This window comes from Rhinoraja longicauda, chromosome 22, assembly GCF_053455715.1.
Source record: "Rhinoraja longicauda isolate Sanriku21f chromosome 22, sRhiLon1.1, whole genome shotgun sequence".
NCBI lineage: Eukaryota > Metazoa > Chordata > Chondrichthyes > Rajiformes > Arhynchobatidae > Rhinoraja > Rhinoraja longicauda.
In genome coordinates, this window is record NC_135974.1 from 13,710,673 (window position 1) to 13,731,453 (window position 20,781).

Here is a 20,781-nt window from a genome sequence, read left to right on the forward strand (position 1 = left end):
TGGCAAGTTGCTGCTGTGTATTTTGGAGACAGTCCATCATACAGCTCATACTGGTGGCACCAAAGCAAATACTTCAAATGATGGATGGGCTGTCTTTAAAATGGGCTGCTTTTTTTTCCTGGATTGTGTTGAACCACTTGAAGGCATTGGAGAGAATTATTTCATATTGCTGCCTGGTGTGGTCCTTCTAGATGGGGGAAGGACTTTAGAACAGTACAGCACAGGAACAGGCCTCTCAGCCCCCAATGTCTACACCGAACATGATGCCTAAGATAACTAATCCCCTCTTCCTGCATGTGATTCATATCCCTCCATTCCCTGCATATCCATATCTATATACTAAAACTCTCGTTTGTTTGTTTGTTTGTTTGTTCCTGAACTACAGCCAAAACGGTACACGATAGCGCAACAATTTTAGGCCCACCTTACTCACCGTCGTCCCTTTGGTGCTAATGGAAGAAGTTTCATTGAAATCGGTGTTATCTTTTTTAAGTTATTCACATTTTAAAGTTTAAATCTATCTCCTAGGGAGGGAGGGGGGAGGGAGGGAGAGGGAGGGGGGAGGGAGGGGGGAGGATAAGGGGGGGGTTGAGGGGATGGAGTGGGGGGTAGGGGAAGGGGAGAAGGGAAGGGGGAGAGGGGAGAGGGGAGGGGGAGGGAGGAGGGGGAGGGAGGGGGGAGAGGGGAGGGGGAGGAGGGAGGATAAGGGGGTTGAGGGGGTTGGAGTGGGGGGGTAGGGGAAGGGGGAGAAGGGAAGGGGGGAGAGGGGAGGGGGAAGGGGGAGAGGGGAAGGGGCAGGAGAGGGTGCTGCACCAATGCAGGAGAGGTTTGGGCCCAACGGGTCCACTTGGTCTAGTGGCTATCTAAAAGCCACTTATGTGGCACTAGTAACTGCCTCCACCACCACCCTTGGCAGCATGTTCCAGGCACCCACCACCCACTGTCTAAACAACTTGCCCCACATGTCTTTAAACATTGCCCCTCTCACCTTAAAGCTAAGCCCTCCAGTCTTTGACATCTCCAACATTTCTACCCTGGGAAAAAGGATCTGACTTTATCTCTGCCTCTCACAACGTTATCTACGTCCATCAGGTTTCCTCTCAACCTCCAGCATCCCAGAGAAAACAATTCAAGTTTGCCCAACCTCCCCTAGCAGCTAATGTCTTCTAATTCAGGTAGCAGTCTGGTAAACTTCTTCTACGTCCTCTCCAAAACCTCTACATCCTTCCTGTAATGAAGCGACCACAATCACACGCAATGCTCTCTATGTGGACTGACCAAAGTTGTAGAGAGCTGCATCCTGAAAGAAGACTGGTGAACATGCTGATGGGGGCGGTGAGTGGAGGAATCTCCAGCAATATATTCCAACCCTGCCCCATTCTTCCAAGTTTCACTTCACACAAAACACTTCACCCAGTTTCTGTTTCCTGAACCTCCATTGTAGTTCAGCTGCCAGCAAATGGTGGTGGAGTGGGTGATGGAGAGAGAGGGCAGGCTGCAACTCAACCTTCTCTTCCCTGTTCCTCCTCCCCCTTTCCAAAGAACAGCACGAAGGTGGCACAGTGGCGCAGATTGTAGAGTTGCTGCTTCACACTGTCAGAGACCCGGGTTCAATCCTGACTGCGGTTGCTGTCTGTATAGAGTTTGCACGTTCCAGCTGTGACCTCATAAGTCTCCTCCAGGTGCTCCGGTTTCCTCCTACATCCCACAGACGTGCAACCGGAAGAAAGGTCCCCACCCGAAATGTCGCCGATCCATGTTTTCCGGATATGCTGCCTGACCCGCTGAGTTACTCCAGCACTTTGTGTCCTTGTGTGTATGTAATCCAGCATCTGCAGTTCCTTATTTCTATACCAAAGACGTGTTAATTGCCCTCTGTAAATCACCTCTAGTGCGAAGGGAGTGGGTGCAAAAGTGGGATATCATAGAACTAGTGATAATACAAAGTGTTGGAGTAACTCACCGGGTCAGGCAGCGTCTCTGGGGAAAAGGATAGGTGACATTTCGAGTGAAGAACTCCTTTAGACTGAAGAAGGATCCCGACCCGAAACATCACCCATCCTTTTTCTCCAGAGATGCTGCCTGACCTGCTGAGTTACTCAAGCACTTTGTGTCTATCTTTGGTATACACTAGCATCTGCAGTTTATTTGTTTCTAACATAGAACTGCTGTGTACAGGTAATCAACAGTCGGTATGGACTCGGTGGGCCGAAGAGCATGCTTCCATGCTTTAGTCTTTGGATATACAGCACAGAAACAGGCTCTTTGGCCCACTGAGTCCGTGCCGACCAGCGATCACGAGGGACAAATTGTAATTTTACTGAAGCCAATTAGCCTCCAAACCTGCACGCCTTTGGGATATGGGAGGAAACCGCCGCACCCGGTGAAAACCCACGCGGTCACAGGGAGAACATACAAACTCCGTACAGACAGCACCCGTGGTCAGGATCGAACCTGGCGCTGTGAGGCAGCAACTCTACCGCTGCATCACCGTACCACTGTATCTTTCAATCAATTAAACAGGTGGGGCTAGGCATGGAAGCTACCGACATCTTGTCTTATCCGTTCCTTCAGGCCATTACATTAGAATGCAAAATAAGATCAGGCATGCAATCAGCACTTAAGTTGAATTCCATTTTCAGGCAATGTTGTTTTCATGCACATATCCCAAAGGCAAGCCAAGGCAATGATTTACATTTTTGAAGTCGGCTCCATATTAAATACTGAATTCAATTCCTCTGCTCAGGATGAATATTCCACTCAAACATCTTATGGTCAACACCCTAATTATCATGAGTGAAAAAGACCCTCGAATCATTTAAAATGCACAATACTGACTGGCCACGAAAGGCTATGCCAAAAGGAACTGAAGTTAACTGTTCAGCAAAGACCTGTGAAACCAGTAGATCGGCCAAATGCTGACCAGCTACTTGGATCAGTGGACCAGCCTCACCCCTAGATAACTTGCAGAGGTAGGCAACAAACAAATCACCCCCAGCTCTTTGTTTTCCATGCAGAGAGAGCTTTCACAGAGCTACACTGATCTCGAGGTTTATACTGGACCATTGCTTTGCCTCTGTGGCCCTGTTCTATAAATCTGCTCTTACCCAAGATAGCTCTGAGAACTAAGTCTGAAGAAGGGTCATCCATTCCTTCTCTCCTGAGATGCTGTCTGACCCGCTGAGTTACTCCAGCATTTTGCGTCTAACTCTGAGAACATTGAATTCTCCAATCTTAGATAAATAACCTGCAATCCCACCCCCCCCCCCCCCCCAACCACCACCACCACCTTCTCTCCCTTGTCCCTCTCTTCCCTATTTTTCACCTGGATGTGCACAATAATTTCTCCCTTCTCCTTCCACTTGTATTCCATCCTCTGGCTTCACAATTTGCTCCTCTTCTATCCTTAACTCATGCCTTTTATCTTTTCATCTCTGGCCTTTGTCCAACCATCTGCCTATCAAAAAAACCTCCCCCCCCCTCACCTGTATCCACCTATCACTCACCAGGCTTCATTCTGCCCCTCCATTTTTCCTCTCCTCTCTTTCTCTCCCCCTCCCCTCACCACAATCAGTCTGATGAAGTGCCCCGATCTGAAATGTCACCTATCCATGTTCTCCAGAGAACTTTGATGCCCTTACTAACCAAGAATCTATTAATCGCCACTTTAAAAATACCCAATGACGGCCTCCACAGCCATCCGTGGCAATGATTTCCACAGATTCATCACCCTTTGACTAAAAGAAATTGCTCCACATCTCCAATCTAAAGGCACAACCTTTTATTCTGAGGCTGTGTCCTCTGGTCCTGTACTCTCCCACCATCTCAGGGAAAGGCTCTCGTTTGATGCTTTGCCCTACTGGGGATAGTGGTAGGTTGCACAATTGCATTGCTTCCGTCCTTCTGCTGCAAGAATTTACATCCTGCTGATGCTGCTGCTGTTGTAGGAGTTCTTGGATCTTGGCCCAAAGCATGAAAGGAGTGGCAATTCAGTCTGACGAAGGGTCCCGTCCCGATTATCCATTCAAGAGTCAAGAGTCAAGAGTGTTTTATCGTCTTATGTCCCAGACAGAACAATGACATTCTTCCTTGCAGCAACATGACAGAATGTGTATATATATAATAATATAATAAATGGAAAAAAGCTCAATGTTATATATTTTATATCTAATATATATATATAAATAGATATAAAATATATAACATTGAGCTTTTTTCCATTTATTATATTATTATATATATACACATTCTGTCGTGTTGCTGCAAGGAAGAATTTCTATTCAAGAATTCAAGGAAGAATATATATATATATATATATATATATATATACAACTGAACTTGGAACTTTTTTTCAGTTTATTATATTGTTATATATTTTTATATATTGTTATATATATTGTTATATATATTGTTTTATATGTTGTTTTATATACTGTTAAATATTGTTATATACATTGTTATATATGTTACATATTCTTCACATATGTATACATACTGAGCTTATAACTTTATCTTTACATATATATAAACGTAAAGTTCAAAATACAGTGTATATATATATATATATATATATATATATATATGTATATGTACACATACAAACATAAAAACAAACAATAATAGTGCAAAAAGACAAAACCAATGTCCCCGTCTATGTAGTTCAGAGCTTATTGGAGGTTGTAGTGTTTAATAGCCTGATGGCTGTGGGGAAGAAGCTGTTCCTGAACCTGGACGTTACAGTGTTCAGGTTCCCATATCTTCTTCCCGATGGCAGGGGTGAAATGAGTGTGTGGCCAGGGTGGTGTGGGTCTCCACAGATTCCCTCCACAGATACTGCCTAACCCGTTGAGTTTTTTCAGCACTTTGTGTTTTGCTCAAGATTCCAGCTCCTGCAGTTCGTCGTGTCTCTCAGGAAAGACGATGCGGGATGGTGTGTGATTTGGAAGGGAATTTGCAGGTGACGGCTCTGTTGAATATCTTGAAGCATGAAGGTGGGACATCTACCTAGTCTTATGTTTACCTTTTAAAACGAGCCCAACAAAAACAAATTTCGAGACTCGAAATCAGTGATAACTAAACATGGTTTTGCTTGATTCCATTCCAGTTAGCTTACTACCAGCATATACACCTTACATACTGGCACTCCAAGGTCACCCAAGCTAAAATATAAAGTCTTTAAAATCGTACAAAGGTGAGGTCCAATCTTGCACAATCAGGGTCTTGACCCAAAACGTCACCTATCGACATTCTCCAGAGATGCTGCCTGACCTGCTGAGTTACTCCAGCACTTTGTATCATTCGTTGGTATAACCAGCATCTGCCATCCCTTGTTATTACAATCAGGGCTTGTTAGCCCAGGGTCAAATGTTGCCCACTCAACCTACCTGAGTGTCAGTGCCGCTCTTAGAAAAAGCCACCAATTAACCTCAATCCACAAAGTCTACAGGAGATGTATTTCGGGGCAAGTGTGTTGAAGAACAGGATAATCTAAATAGTGGAAATCGTAGGCACAAAGTGCTGGAGTAACTCAGCGGGTGAGGCAGCATCTCTGGAGAAAAAGGGTGGGTGGCGTATCGGGTCGGAACCCTTCTGCAGACCCGAAACGTCACCCGTCCTTTTTTCTCCAGAGATGCTGCCTGACCCACTGAGTTACTCCAGTATTTTATGTCTATCTTCGATATAAACCCACAAAGTGCTGGATCTGCAGTTCCTTCAGACCAAAGAAGGGTCTCGACCCGAAATGTGTCTGAAGAAGGGTCTTGACCTGAAACATCTCCTATTCCTTTTCTCCAGAAATGCTGTCTGACCCACTGAGTTACTCCAGCTTTTTGTGTCTATCTTCGGTTTAAACCACCATCTGCAGTTCCTTCCTACTCAGACCTGTTTCCATGTTGTATTTCTAAACTAAACTAAACTTAACAAATATCCTGTAAAGTGGAGATTAGATACGGAAAGGATTGGAGATCACTGTGTTATCTCCTGTTGAATAATCCATCGAGTTTGACATGTAAAAAGTGGGCATCTCAAGATATCTGGAGACATAAGGAACATTTGTTCAGTTTATTATTGTCATATGTACCGAGGTACAGTGAAAAGCTTTTTGTTGCATGCGATCCAGTCAGCAGAAAGACTGTACATGATTACAATTGAGCCATCCACAGTGTGCAGGTACAGGATAAAGGAAATAACATTTAGTGCAAGATGAATTCTGATAAAGTCCGTTAAAGATAGTTTGAAGGTCTCCAGGTAGGTAGATGGGAACTGCTGATCCAGGTATATTGAGCAAAAGACAAAGAGCTGGAATAACTCAGTGGGTCAGGCAGCATCTATGGAGGATATGGATAGGCGACGTTTCGGGTCGAGACCCTTCACCTTTCCATTTTCTTAAACGACATTTGGACAGGTACGTGGATAGAAAAGGTTTAGAGGGAAATGGGTCAAACGTGAACAGATTGGATTGGTGTAGATGGGGCATCTTGGTTGGCATGGGCAAGTTGGGCTGGTGGGCCTGTTTCAATACTGTATCACTATGACTCTATGAGATGCTGCCTGACCAACTCAATTACTAAGTGTACCTCAAGATATCTAGTCATAGAGTGATACAGTGTGGAAACAGGCCCTTCGGCCCAACTAGCCCCCGCCCCTTACCAACATGCCCCTTCTACACTCCTCCCACCTGCCTGCATTTTGCCCATATCCTTCCAAACCTCGCCTGTGCCTGTCTAACTGTTTCTTAAAATATTGTGATAATACCTGCCTCACCGTTCTCCTCCGCCAGCTCGTTCCATACACCCACCACCCTCTGTGGTGTGCCCCTCATGTTCCTATTAACTCTCCCTGGTTTTAGACTACAGTGGATTTTAAGGTGAGGGTGGGGTGGGGTGGGGTGGGGTGGGGTGGAGGAACCCACCCCCACCTTAAAACCCACTGTAGTCTAAAACCAGCGAGATAGAGATTGAATTAACTACTCAAATGGCATTGATCCTTAAAATGACATTTTTGTTACAAGTATAAATCCAAATCTCACACGAGTAACGCATTGCAAGATAGGTACTCGGATTTAAACAGGCTGATATAACGAGTGTCGGTTACTAACACCAGCATTCTTTAGGTCGATCGCGACAGTTTTACGGAGCATATTGATATATATATATATATATACTGTATATAAATGTATACGTTCCATCAAGCTGTCGGGAGCGTCAAGGCGCTGGGAGACACACAATGAATGACAAGATATTGAGACAACAGCCTCATTGAGACACACAATGACAAGATGTTTACCTCGGTGAAGTCGAGCAGCCGAGGCGATCGGAGCTAAGTTGTTCATATCCCCGGCATGAGAGGGAGAGAGCAACAGGCTGTTGTATCAGTGGAGCACCAGAGCTGACACTTCCCAGCCGCCGGCGCCCTGCTCTCGGGGACTTTGGCAGCAGTCAATGAACTGGTGGGTGAAAGAGCGACCTCCAGCCTCAGAGGTCCAGTCCGGGGCAGAGGGAGGGTGGGGTGGTGGGGGTGAGATGGGCAACAGACACGCAGACAGGAGCAGGAGCAGGAGCAGGAGGAGGAAGGCGAGATCAGCCAGCACTGGCAGAGCAGAGCAGAGGCACTGGAGAGCAGGGAGACTAAGCCGGTAGGTGGAGTGAGTCCACGGCAGCCAGCCCAGGATTGGAAGATCCATTCACTTGTGCTATTACTCAGTGGAAATGTGGCATGAGTTATTCGCCTGCCGTGATGGAAATGAGATGTGGCAGACTGCCAGTTAGTTGGAGAGGGGTTTGATTTACAAGTGTGCACTGCCCAGAGTAGGAGGGAGGGTCGACAAGCAGAAGAAGGCAGAGGTTTAAGGTGAAGGGGGGGAAGATCTAATAGGAACCTGAGGGGTACATTTATTTATTTTTACACAGAGGGTGGTGGGTGTATGGAACGAGCTGCTGGAGGAGGTCATTGAGGCAGGTTCTATCGCAACTTTTGAGAAAAGGTACAGAAGTGTGAAAACGATCAGCTCCAGATTCAGGTATTTATTCACAAAATGCTGGAGTAACTCAGCAGGTCAGGCAGCATCTCAGGAGAGAAGGGATGGGTGACGTTTCGGGTCAAGACCCTCCTTCAACCTCCAGATTCAGGGGCAGTTTCTTTCTAGCTGTTATCAGGCAACTGAACCATCTTGCCAACAACTGGAGAGTAGTCCTGAACTACCATCTACCTCATTGGAGACACTTGGACTATCTTTAATCGGACTTTACCGGCACTAAACATTATTCACATTCCCTTTATCATGTGGATGGCTCGAATGTAATCATGTAATTAGCACCCAACAAAAGTTTTCCACTGGACCTCGGTACAACGTGACAATAAACTAAACTAAAAGGATAGGTTTAGAAGGGTATGGGTCAAACGCTGGCAGGGGGGGGACTAGTGTGGATGGGCAGGTTGATCGGTGTGGGTAAGTTGGGCCAAAGGGCCTGTGTGACCATGACTGTACATGAGTCGAGTTTACAACAGATGGGAGAAGAGGAGGCACCAGCAACTGCAGAAGTGACCAACTCAATTACTAAGTGTACCCCAAGATATCTAGAGTCTGTTTCCACACTGTACCACTCTACAACAAAGTGCCAGAGGAACTCACCAGGGTCAGGCAGCATATGTGGAGGGAAACGAAGGAGATTTCAGTGGATATTTTTAAGGCAGAGACAGATAGATTCTTGATTAGTACAGGTGTCAGAGGTTATGGGGAGAAGGCAGGAGAATGGGGTGAGGAGGGAGAGATAGATCAGCCATGATTGAATGGCGGAGTGGATGTGATGGGTCGAATGGCCTAATTCTACTCCTATTCCCAATGACCTGATGAGTTGGGAGAGAGAAGTGAGTTGTGTTTCAGTCGAGGTTGCCCCAAATCAGCCCATTCTTGCAGGTGAGTTGATCACCGGGAATGTTGTTACGTTTAATTTACTGTCACGTGTACCGAGGTACAGTGAAAAGCTTTTGTAGCGTGCTATCCAGTCTGCAGAAAGACAGAAGGAAGTGCAGGAGGGTGGTGCGTTGGTCAGGGTGGGGAGAGATCTGGCCCAGTGTTTGCTGCTCCATTCCCTGTGTGTGTGTGTGTGTGGTGTGTGTGTGTGTGTGTGTGGTGTGTGTGTGTGTGTGTGTGTGTGTGTGTGGTAAAGCTGACAAGTGCCTCGGGAGCGAGTTGTGGGGCAACACTATTTAGGGTCTCAACCCGAAATGTCACCTCTTCCTTTTTTCCGCCTGACCCGCTGAGTTACTCCAGATTTGTGTGTCTATCTTCGGTGTAAACCAGCATCTGCAGTTCCTTCCTGCACTATTTACCGTCCGCCTGGAACGATTTGGCAAATGGCTCAATTATTCATAAACATTTGGGGAAAGTGCTGGCTAAATATTTCAGAACATAACATGAGGGCTATGGAAACAGTGTAGTCAGCGGCAACCAAATAAGCTGGAACACTTTGTGCTGTGGGTTTCGGGAAGTGAGAAGGTTGACTTAGAGATTTGCAAACCCAGATTAATAAATGGGTAAATACCCTGATATTTCCAAGAGTTTTGTTTGATTAGGTTTGGCATTCATGAAATATTTACATTGTCCCCCCCCCCCCACCCCTCCTCCCCCTCCCCCTCCCCCTCCCCATGCTTGAACTGGATTAGAATCATGGAGACACACAAGACGCCAAAGACGTATAAATATGTAGGTTAATTGGCTGGGCAAATGTAAAACAAAAATTGTCCCTTGTGGGTGTAGGATAGTGTTAGCATGCGGGGATCGCTGGGTGGTGCAGACTCGGTGGGCCGTAGGGCCTGTTTCTGCGCTGGATCTCTAAATCTAAAATCTAAAGACTGCAGATGCTGGAGTTTGGAGCAAAATACTGGTAGAATTCAATGGGACAAGGTTTTGGGTTTAGTTTAGCTGATACAGCGTGGAAACAGGCCCTTCGGCCCACCGAGGCCTTGCCTGCCATCAATCACCCCATACACTAGTTCCAATCCTACACCACTAGGGACAATTTACAGAAGCCAATTAAACTACAAAACCTGCACATCTGTGGAATGTGGGAGGAAACCGGAGCACCCAGCGAAAACCCACGTGGACACGGGAAGCACGAGTAAATTCCACACAGACAGCACCTACAGTCAGGATCGAACCCGGATCTCTACCCCTGCGCTACTGTGCCTGCCACAGGGTTGTGACCGTGAATCGTCAAGACCTGATGCAGTGACCTCCTGCATGATTGGGGCTTGAGGCGGAGTCTAGGCCCGAAACATCTCACTGCCTCCATAAATGCTGCATGATCCTCAAAGTTCCTCCAGCACCTTATTTATTGCTAGGGATGGAATCCATGACTATTCAGTTCATCAGTTCTAACTAGAGAGTGAAATTGGCCTGGTACTAATTCAGGGGATATCAGTCTGAAGAAGGGTCTTGACCTGAAACGTCACCCATTCCTTCTCTCCAGAGGTGCTTCCTGTCCCGCTGAGTTACTCCAGTATTTTGTGTCTATCGTCAATTTAAACCAACATCTGCAGTTCCTTCCTACACAGGGGACTAAATTATTTAATTATAATGCTAGCAATTAGAAGTTAACATTATTTAACCATGTTACATACTATTAGATGCAGTATTCTTGCATACACTGCCACAACTAATGGATGTCAAGTCAAATGAAGTCGAATGGGTATTCCGGGTAAGGCCAATATTTATTATTCAGCATAAAACACAAAGTGCTGGAGTAACTCAGCGGGTCAGGCAACATCTCTGGAGGACATGGATAGGCAATGTTTCATGTCGGGACCCTTCTTGAGTCTGAAAAATCAGTCTCATCCAAAACATCGCCAAGACTGAAGAAGCAGCCCAACCCGAAACGTTGCCTATCCATGTCCTCCAGAGATGCAGCCTGACCCACTGACTTCCATTCAGTTCAAGGTTTCAAGGTTTCAAGGTCAGTTTATTATTACATGTACTAATTAATGTACAGTGAAATTCGAATTACCATACAGCCATACTAAAAGAAAAAGCAACAAGACACACAACTACATAAAAGTTAACATAAACATCTACCACAGCGGATTCCCCACGTTCCTCACTGAGATGGAAGGCAATAAGGTCTAGTTCTATGCAAGATTCCAGGATCTGCAGTTTTTTGTGTCTCCATTCATTGTTCAGCCTTACTAGGCTTTGAGAAGCTGCCATCTTGAACTATTGCTCTTCCTTTGATCAGGATGCTCCTCAAGTGTTGGGAGAGAGTGCCGTGACTTAAACAAAATGATGAGGAAACTTTTGCATCCACTCCCCATACACTCAGGGCAATTTACAGAGGGCCAATTGATCTACAAACCCCCACTTGTTCAGGATGTGGGAGGAAACCAGAGCACCCAGAGGAAACCCAAGTGGTCACAGGGAGAGGGTGCAATCTCCACACAGACAGCACCCGTGGTCAGGATCGAACCCGGGTCTCTGACGTTGTGAAGCAGTGGTTCTACCAGCTGTGCCACTGTGTTATGTGAGGTTTGGGCTTCTGTCAAAGTAGTCTTGTCAACTAAGCTATCATGTTGCAGTTATATAAGACATTTAGAGTATTCGAGGGGTGATCTCATAGAGGTGTAAAAAATCATAAGAGTCGCTTGTCCAGAGTAGGGGAATCGAGGACTACAGATCATAGGTTTAAGATGAAGGGGGAATGATTGAATAGGAATCTGAGGGGTAACTTTTTCATACGAAGGGTGGTGGATGTATGGAATGAGCTGCTGGAGGAGGTAGTTGAGGCAGGTACTATTGCAACGTTTAAGAAACAATTAAGACAGGTACAATAGACAATAGACAATAGGTGCAGGAGTAGGCCATTCAGCCCTTCGAGCCAGCACCACCATTCAATGTGATCATGGCTGATCATTCTCAATCACTACCCCGTTCCTGCCTTCTCCCCATACCCCCTGACTCCGCTATCCTTAAGACCTCTATCTAGTTCTCTCTTGAATGCATTCAGAGACCTGGCCCCCACTGCCTTCTGAGGCAGTGAATGCCACATGGATAGGACAGGTTTATGTCCTAAGATTTATGGCTAAGACAGGATATGGGCCAATCGCAGGCAGGTAGGACTTATGTAGATGGGACATGTTGGTGGGTGTGGGAAAGTTGAGCTGAAGGGCCTGTTTCCACGCTAGTATGACTCTATGACTATTAGATTAAGGGGGCAAGGAATGCAAGCAGATAACAGAGGGTAGAACAAAGCCCATACCCATGGTCACCAAGTTATTATATGTCAATGTTTTTTTCCCAAATAAACAACAAATTAAAATAGAGAAGCTTTGTCTATTAATTGGAATAACTTCAAAGGAAAATAGAGCAGCAGAAGAAATAGCTTAAGGAGAAGAGGAAAAACTCAATGAAAGTGTACAGTCGGTGCAGTAAAAGCAACCTGCAAAACCCTCAAAAAGACACAAAGTGCTGGAGTAAGTCAGCAGGTCAGTCAGAAGAAGGGGCCCTACCTGAAACATCACCTATCCAAGTATTCCAGAGATGCTGCCTGACACCCTGAACTTGCTTTCATATTGTGCTTCGCAGTAATATTTTAGTTATTTGTGTAGTCTTTTTTTTTTCACTGACTTGCAAAATTTGTGTAAATTATACGCAAGTTATACATAAATTATGCATAAAGTAGAGGTTGATAGGTAAAGCAGAGATTGATAGGTTCTTGATTAGTAAGGGCATCAAAGGATAAGGGGGGGGCAAGGCAGCAGAGGCAAAATTAGCTCAACCATGATCGAATGGCGGAGTAGGGTCGATGGGCCGAATAGCCTAATTCCGCTCCTATGTGTTATGGTCTTAAATTCTGTGTTTGTGCGTTGACTGAGGATATATGTGCCAGCAATGTTGCAGAAGCAAGATTTTAATTTATTTTTAGATTTTTTTTAGATTTAGAAATACAGCGCGGAAACAGGCCCTTCGGCCCACCAAGTCCGCACCGCCCAGCAGTCCGCACTGCCCAGCACATTAACACTTTCTACACACACTAGGGACAATTTTTACATTTTACCCAGCCAATTAACCCACATACCTGTACGTCTTTGGAGTGTGGGAGGAAACCGAGGATCACGGAGGAAACCGAGGGTCACGGAGAAAACCCACGCAGGTCACGGGGAGAACGTACAAACTCCGTACAGACGACGCCCGTAGTCAGGATCGAACCTGAGTCTCAGGCGCTGCATTCGCTGTAAGGCAGCAACTCTACCGCTGCGCCACCGTACCTGTACATCACCGTACGTCTGCACCCAACCTTAAACTCAACTTGACTTGACAATTCCTGTGTGCTTTTGTATCCATTCTATATTTCCATTCTTTAGAACTAGGCATCCCATTTCCATCCTCAGCCCAGACCCTTCCACAGCAGCATTAATATTCCAATAATACAGGGTTGACAAGATTTTAATAGCGCTAGAATGACAGATTTTTGGATGTCATTTCTATTAATAATGCTGCATACTTTTAATTCATTCTTTTCAAAAATGTTATACCATATAATCAACTTTCCAGTGAACCAGATAAGGTTAAAAAAGGTGCTGTAACTGCAGACGTAGATACAAGGAACTGTAGACGCTGGTTTACACAAAAAGACACAATGTGCTGTAGTAACTTGGCGGGTCAGGCATCATCTCTGAAGAGCATTGTTTGGTGATGCTATGGCTCACGACTCTTTTTCAGACTGAAGAAGGGCCCCGACCCGATACGTCACGTATCCATGTTCTTCAAAAATGCCGCCTGACCCGCTGAGTTCCTCGTACCGTAAACTGGAGTGGACAAAATCATGAGAGGAATAGATTGGGTAAATGCACAAAGTCTTTTTGCCCAGAGTAGGAGAATCGAGAACCGGAGGACGTAGGTTTAAAGCGAGGGGGGAAAGATTTAATAGGAACCTAAGGAGTAACATTTTTAAACAAAGGGTGGTGGGTGTATGAAACGGGCTGCCAGAAGAGGTAGTTGACGCAGGTACTGCAACATTTAAGAAGCATTTAGATAGGTACATGGATAGGACAGGTTTAGATGGATATGGACCAATCGCAGGCAGGTGGGACTAGCGTAGACGGGCATGTCGGTTGGTGTGGGTAGGTGGACTGAAGGAGCTTCCACACTGTATCACTCTGTGACTCTATGGAGCCCTGCTGCATTAAATTGGAGTGCAGAAACTAGGGCCCTAGTGTGTAGAGAGGGAGCACAGTACCTGTGTCCCCGGTGAGTTTGAGAGCACAATGAAGCATCGTGTGAGGCATAAGTGCAAACATTGAGCTTTCTAAGTGGATGGACAGTGGATTATCAGACTTTATTGTACACTTAAATCAATTTACAAGGGCTGTATGAGCAAACAGGTTAAAGATGATTCTACATGGTATTGCGGGGAGATCATAAGTTCTAGGAGCAGAATTAGGCCATTCGGCCCATGAAGTCTACTCCGCCGGAACAAATATGATACTTTTTAAAATATCTGGCGTCCTTATCTACAAAAGAGGGGCCTATATATATATAGAAGAATTGTTCATATTCTCAATGGTTCTTTTGGGAGAGATGTACATATATATACAGTTTATTCTGTTTGGAATTCCATGGGGCGTGTGCAGGACCCCCAACACCCAGGCAATCTTTAATCTTTTTTTTCTTTTCTTCTTTTTTCTTATTTGAGGTTAGTATAAGGGGGGGTGGGGGGAAGGGTGGGAGGGTTTGTTTTCTAAAAAGTTCTGTAAAAATAAAAATAAATAATTTTTTTAATTTTTTTATTTAAAAAAGTGTACTCCGCCGTTCAACCAGGGCTGATCTATCTTTCCCTCTCAACCCCATTCTCCTGCCTTCTCCCCATAACCCCGGCACACATACAAATCAGGAATCTATCTATCTATCTCCACCTTAAAAATATCAATTGACGGCTTCACAGCCTTCTGTAGCAATGAATTCCACAGATTCACCACCCTCTGGCTAAAGAAATCCCCCCTCATCTCTTTCTAAAGTGAGTACATAGGAATATTGAGTGTATGTGGATAGATCTTGGAAAAAGGCATCTGTGACCCAGTGGGGTTGAGTGCAGATACAACTGCCTGGAATAAAACCCAGGAATAAGTCGAATCTTCACGGCATAATAGGTTGTCATCTCAGGGGCAAAAGATTCAGAGTACAAGCCAGCACATGCGATTTCTCATAAAATGAGTTCCTTGTCATTTATTGTACTTTGACGAGATGATGAATACTTCCTCAAAGGAAAAGTTCTGATGGGCTCGGAGGGACAGGACTAATCATTCAGACAGCTCTTGCCTCTTCTGACTATATTTCTCATGGAGTTTTATCTGCCTGAACTTCTTGCTGAGAGAATGATATATGTCCAACACAACACAGCTGAATAACATATTAAGAGGGCGACCATAACGAATACCATTACACGCTCTATGACTCTATGGTCTGTATAAACAAGGAATTGTAGATGCAGGTTTACAAAAACAAAAGACACAAAGTGCTGTAGTAACTTAGTAGATCAGGCAGCATCTCTGGAAAACACAGATAGGTAAGATTTTGGGTCGAGGCCAGACTTCAGTCCCAAAACGTCACCTAGTCATGTTCTCCAGAGATGCTGCCTGATCCGCTGAGTTACTCATGCACTTTGTGACCTTTTGTGTAAACCAGCGTCTGCAGTTCCTTGTTTCTACCATCACACAGTACTTCATCAGCTGTGGAAAGCACTTCTGAGACTTCCTGAGGTGCTGAAAGGTGCTAGTTAAACGTAAATCTTTCTCATAGCAAGAGCCATGGACCTGGGCGAGAAAATAAAGTGTATACAGTTCTCTGGTTATTTGGTTTTCCATCCTGTTCACATCGAATGAGGTAACTCACCACAAACATCATACATATTAGTTCTGATATTTTCCATGCTGAGCAGATGGATGTTTTGTTACCATGGAGTAAATTGTCAAACACCAACACTCCAGCTATAACTTATTGGTACTGGACTGAAAACTGACATCGTACGGTCCTCATACACTTTAAATTCATAAACCATTCATGGTTTAGGTTCATGAGCAGACAACTTAATATGTAGAATCTACATTAATAAGGCCAAGATAGAGTGGATGTGGAGAGGATGTTTCCACTAGTGGGAGAGTCAAGGACCAGAGGGCACAGCCCCAGAACAAAAGGACATTCTTTTAGAATGGAGTTGAGGAGGAATTTCTTTAGCCAGAGGGTGGTGAATCTGTGGAATTCATTGCCGCAGATGGTGGTGGAGGACATAAATGGGTTTTCTTTTTAGATTGAGAGGTTCTTGGTTAGTAAGGGCACCAAAAATTACAGGGAGAAGGCAGGAGAATGCGGTTGAGAGGGAAAAATAGATCATCCATGGTCAAATGGCAGAGCAGACCTGATGGGCCAAATTGTCTAATTCTGCTCCAATATCTAATTCAGATTATGGATCATAGGGATTGCTGACACCACCATTTTATGTTCCATTTTAATTGCCTCCAAAACGATGATCAGTTGGGCTATTTTGGTAGATAATAAACAATCACAGTGCAGCAAATCTGAGTCGAATATAAGCCAGATCAGGTCAGGACAGCAGATTTTCTTCCTTGAAAAATATTAATGACAATAATGCTATACTTTCATGGTCACCATTATTGATATTTGCTTTGTTTTTTTTTTAAAGCAAGTATCAATAAAAGGTTTCTGGGAAAATGCTGAGCCATATTTAAGGGCAGCACAGTGGTGCAGCGGTAGAGTTGCTGCCCCACAGCGCCAGAGACCCAGGTTGGATCCTGACTATGGGTGCTGTCTGTGTGGAGTTTGTACGTTCTCCCTGCGACCACGTGGGTTTTTTTCTGAATGCTCTGGTTTCCTCCCACACTCCAAAGACATGCAGGTTTGTAGGTTTCAGTCATTTGTCGCTAGTGTACTTGATGTAGTAAGGTGTACAGGCTGATCGGCGTGGACTCAATGCGCCGCAGGGCCTGTTTCTACGCTGTATCTCTAAATAAAAGTAAACTAAGCTGCTACCAGATCATATATTGGGATTCACACACTTGTCTCCAGATATTTACAGCAGGCTTCTTGATTACTAATCCAGTAACTTAACCACACTACTGTATCCCTTCGGAACCATTAATCTTAAATCAAACATATTTTCTTAAAGCATAGGTCTATTTGATTCCTGTACGCGTAGTTGACTCCTGGCCTCGATCAATCAGCACTTTCAAAGGAAAATAAATTCAATTGCACAATGTTGTTTTTTGAATTAGAAGCATGCCTTTGCTGGAGTAGTTCATAATCCACTCCAAAATTGGTGAAAAATTCATGAACGTGGATACAATTCTGCTCCATCAAGCCCAGAAGTTATATCCTTGAGGGATGAAAAAATGGTAACCGCCAAGAATTATATTTGTTTCACATGTGAGTGAAATGGATGGGCACTAAAATTTCTGCGCGGTCACAGCGACTGTGCTTCAGAAACTAATTTCACCTCAAGGTAGATCAAACCTAACAACCTTCCGATGGTGATTATTATTAAAGCCGCTTGTACCCATGTTAATGATCTTAAGCAAGAAACAATAAGTGCTGGAGTAACGCAGCGGGTCAGGCAGCATCGCTGAAGTAGATGGATAGGTGAGATTTCAAGTCGGGACCCTTCTTCTGTCTGATTGTAGTAGGGGGAGATAAAACTGGAACAGAGGTGTGGGCAGAACTGAGCAGATAGTGATAGGTGGATACAGGTTTAATTTAGTTTAGTTTGGGTTAAGATAGAATGTGGAAACAGGTCCTTCGGCCCACTGACCAGCAATCACCCATACACTACTTCTTTCCTACACACACACACGAGGAAAATTTTATAATTTTATCAAAGCCAATTAACCGACAAACCTGCACATCTTTGGAGTGTGGGAGGAAACTGGAGCACACGGAGAAAACCGACGCGGTCACTGGGAGAATGTACAAACTCTGTACAGACAGCACCCGTGGTCAGGATCGATCCGGGTCTCTGGCGCTGTAAGGCAGCAACTCTACCGCTGCGCCACTGTGACACCCCTTTAAATCTTTCCGATCCATGTGCATCCATGTATCCCATAGTGTTATGAATCCTTACCTTCCCATAGTGTTATGAATGCCTACCTCTGTAATATTTTGTATCTATAAAACCATTGAGAATGTCTGGCCCTCTAATTGTACATTCTTGATTATTTGTGACATTGTGCTGTGTTAATTCCCAAGCACCAAAGATCTAGTATTCCCTCCCGAAACCTCTCCGCACTTGTCCTTACAACTTTAAGAAGATTATCACAACCTACCTCTGGCGCCTGCCTTACTATGTTGCTTAGTTTCAAATTTTGTTTGCTAACATTCCTGTGAAATCCCTTGACGTGTTTAAGCCATGTTAAAGGCACTAGAAAAATGGAAATTTGTTACATGAAGCAGACAAAATGTTTTAATAACTGTAGCTGGAGGCACAGACAACAGAAGAACATCAAAACCGTCCATTTTTTCTAGTTTGTGATAAATTAGAAGCAATGAGGCTTCCAGCTATTATAGATCAGTTGGCTCATGAACAAATTGCCGCGAGGCACATTTAGTCTTGAGTATCGTTTAGGGATACAGTGCGAGAACAGGCCCATCGGCCCACCGAGTCCAGACTGACCATCGGTCGCCCTTTCACACTAGTCAAGTCAAGTCAAGTCAAGTCAATTTTAATTGTATAGCACATTTAAAAACAACCCACGTTGACCAAAGTGCTGTACATCAGTTCAGGTACTAAGAACGAACATACAATGGCACACAAACATAACAGCACATACATAAACAGTTCACAGTGCCCCCTCAGAGGGCCTCAAACGCTAGGGAGTTCAGAGGGCTTCAAACGCTAGGGAGTTCCATGTTTTCCCACCTTTCGCATCCTACACACTAGGGGCAATTAACGGAAGGCAATTAAGCTGCAAACTTGCAGGGAGAACATACAAGGGATTTGCAGGGAACTTGCAGGGATAACCCATGCAGGGAGAACATACAAACTCCGCACAGACAGAACCCGTAGTCAGGAACAAACCCTGGTCGCAGCGGCTCCACTGCTGCATACTGTGCCGCCCTAAGTTGGTTAAGAAAACCGAAGATCATAATCTTTACAGAAAATAAATATGCATGGAGGGATTAATCATGGACAACCCATCATTTGTTAGCTATCTATTAAAACAAGAGCAGGGCTGAACTTTCAGCTAAAATCTTGTGGGGAATTACAGTTTCTTATCTGACAACGCTTCTGTTAATTCCTGTCACACAAAGAGTCCAAATTAAAATGGAGACAAGAGACTGGAGATACTGGGCAAAAAAACAAACTGCTGGAGGAACTCAGCAGGTCAGGCAGCATCTGGGGAAGAAAATGGCTGACGTTTTGAGGCGGGACTACTTCAGACTGAGGGAGTGGAGAGGAGATAGTTGACATAGAGATGTGAGGGGAAGTGGTGGGGCAAGAGATAGGTGGATCGCGGAAAGAGGGGTTGATTGATGAATCAAAGCAAGATAAGGCTGAGTGAAGATAATGACTTGGATAAAGCAAAATTCCGGGAGGAAATTCATCTTTGATATTGTGATCAAATGCCTCCTTGCATAATGTGAATGACATTTCTCTTTCAGATGGCAAGTAAATTTTCAGCATATTCCTTGGAGCGCCGGAGAATAAGGAGTGATCTTATAGAGGTGTACAAAATCATGAGAGGAATAGATTGGGTCGACACACAGAGTCTCTTGGCCAGAGTAGGGGAATCGAGAACCAAAAGACCTAGTTTTAAGGTGAGGGGGGGGAAAGATTTAATAGGAACCTGTGGGGTAACTTTTTCCCACAAAGAGTGGTGCGTGTATGGAACGAGCTGCCAGAGGAGGTAGTTGAGGCAGGTTTGGAGAGATATGGGCCAAACGCAGACAGGTGGGACTAGTGTAGATGGGACATGTTGGCCAGAATGGGCAAGTTGGGCCAAAGGGGGTGTTTCCACATTGTAAGACTCTAGTTACTATCGCTTGATTACAACTAATAAATAACAAAATAATTATTTGCAGGGAAAAGGAATTCATTTTAGTTCAAAATTTAGTTTGCATTCTGAGTAGGATAATGATGGCAAAAATGTCGGCAGCACGTGACGCAGCGGTAGAGCTGCTGCCTTATAGCGCCAGAGACCCGGGTTCAATCCTGACTGTGGGCACTGTCTGTACGGAGTTTTTTCGTTCTCCTCGTGGGTTTTCTCTGGGATCTCTGGTTTGCGCCAACACACCAGAGACGTGCAGGTTTGTAGGTTAATTGGCTTGGGATAATTGTAAATTATTCCTAGTGTGTGCAGGGTAGTGTTAGTGTGTGAGGATCACTGGTAAGTGTGGACTCGGTAGGCCCAAAGGCCTGTTTCCGCACTGTATCAATAAAAAAAATTCCTTTCAATCTTCTTTTCTCTCTTTTCTCCCCGTCTAAATGCCTGCCTGATGTGCTTGACGCTCCTAATCTGTTCCTCTATGCCTTCGCTCACACCACAGGTGCTGGTGAAAGCTGCCTGGTCACATCAGCCATAACAGCAATAATTGTCAAATCCTCGAAGTACTTCAGGGTTACTAACAAATGGCAGACGACATCTTCAGGATCAAACTTAAACTCCATCAACCCTCAGTGTAAAACCCACGCATTGCCTTCCCAATGATACGAAGAGCAGGGAATTATTCCTGGCAAACTAGTTTTTTGTGCCTTTGGTTATCTTGAGTTACCTTTGGAGGCAAAG

General features: G+C 44.7%; 1 protein-coding gene across 1 annotated transcript in view; it reads right to left on the minus strand.

Annotated features, from left to right (window-relative positions):
* Positions 1 to 7,638, minus strand: part of LOC144604643 (protein phosphatase 1 regulatory inhibitor subunit 16B-like) — a 135,485-nt gene extending 127,847 nt beyond the window's left edge. The window contains exon 1 of the mRNA XM_078419278.1: positions 7,285 to 7,638. The gene's annotated coding sequence lies outside the window, so the exon portion shown is untranslated. The remainder of the gene's footprint in view (positions 1 to 7,284) is intronic.
* Between the last annotated feature and the right edge of the window lie 13,143 nt (positions 7,639 to 20,781).